Source organism: Calidris pugnax, unplaced genomic scaffold, assembly GCF_001431845.1.
Source record: "Calidris pugnax isolate Ruff unplaced genomic scaffold, ASM143184v1 scaffold593, whole genome shotgun sequence".
NCBI lineage: Eukaryota > Metazoa > Chordata > Aves > Charadriiformes > Scolopacidae > Calidris > Calidris pugnax.
Window position 1 is genome coordinate 1 of NW_015092181.1, and position 1,626 is coordinate 1,626.

The following is a 1,626-nucleotide window of genomic DNA, read 5'->3' on the forward strand; positions in this document are numbered from 1 at the left end:
TGAGGGTGGTGAAATGCAGTGACAACAGAAGGGACTATCAACAACTATTTAATAAGAGTTAAAACCACTGTCAAGACAGTATTGGTGTCTTAAGTTGTGGTCTCTGAGTGATCTCTGTTGCTGATTCCAGCAACAATAGAGTAGCAATAGAGAAGGCATTGAGAGATAGGAAGGAGGGCCGTACCAGACCTTGGCAGGCTTTACTTTATCACACTAATGAACCTTGAGATCATCCACTATGCTGCAATCAAGTAGCAGAAAATCAATTTATGACTTAAATGAAATAGCAAAACGCTCCAATTTGAGTAATTTTTGGATAAGTGGGAGTCCGAGGGGATCCGAAGCCTGGACATGAGTAGCACAGCCTGTTCAGCCCAAACTCTTAGTGAATGGCTTGAGTACAGTATGCAATGGAACTAAGTTTTGTTCTGAGGAAAGAGTGGCATGAAAGGGGAACTCTTTTCTGAATAGAACCAGCCGGAGGAACTATCTAGGCTAAAACGAGAGTGAATGGATATTGTCGCAAGGAACGTATTGCTGCAGTTCACTATGTACCCCTTATAATCGTCAAAGGTACTGAGGAAGGTGGACTCAAACGCACGTGAAATTTAGAGATGGTCCTTGGGTAAGGCGTTCCTTCTACAATCCCCGGCATGCGGGCTGCAGGGCAGCAGGTAGGAAGATTGGCAAAAAGGGAGGGTATAAGTATTCTTTGTTTTTGGCTTGCCGAAGGGAAACCACAAGTAGCAAAAAAGCTGTGAGAGATAGGAGCAAATATCAGAAAAGAGGCACATGAGCTGGTGCAAAAATGGACGTCTTAGTTAGATGCCAGCAGGTGTAGTGGCCCTTTTTGAGCATCTTGGAGGAAAAATGTGGGATTTTTTGTTATGTGCTACATCTGGGCTGCTCGTCGTCCTTTGATTTATTTCATGTGCAGAGAGGTTAATCACCACTGAAGAAGAAGGAATGCAATTGGCCAGCCTAAAAAGAGTGAGGGACTCGACCCACAGTACTATGACACAGAAAAGTATGTTCTAAGGAAAAGAGTCTACAGAGTGAGAAGCTGCAGTTATTACTGATTAATAGGAAGGATACTTTAAGCTGCAGCAAAAATGTAATTAACAAAAAGGGGGCGATTGTGGGAAAAGACCCAAGTTTTGCTTCCGTTAACTTGTATATCATTATTAGTGTGACAGAACTAACAAAGAAGCCTTAGTGATGGCAAAAGTCAAACAAATTGTATCTAACTAATCCTTACAGATATCCTTGTCTGTTGAAATATCCTTGCTCCCAGAGTATTATCTAGGAGAGGAGACAGCCTGGAACGTGTCCTTCCTCAGAGGGACCCAGAAGATATAAATGTCCCAATAAGACTCAGAGAAGAAGGTTTGGAAAGTAAATCTGCCAGGCTGACAGTGAAGGCTGCCAAGTAGGCCAGCTCAGACGGCGGGGCGCAGCTGGTAAAGGAGCGGCTACGAGCACTTGGCGATACAAACGACCACGAGCGTGCTTGTGGTTACTAACAGTGGACACTAGATGGCAGCAGAGACCCATAGATAGAACACCTTATGGCTGTTGAGGGGACACTGGGGACATGGGGGGGTGGGGACATGGAGAGGACGTGGG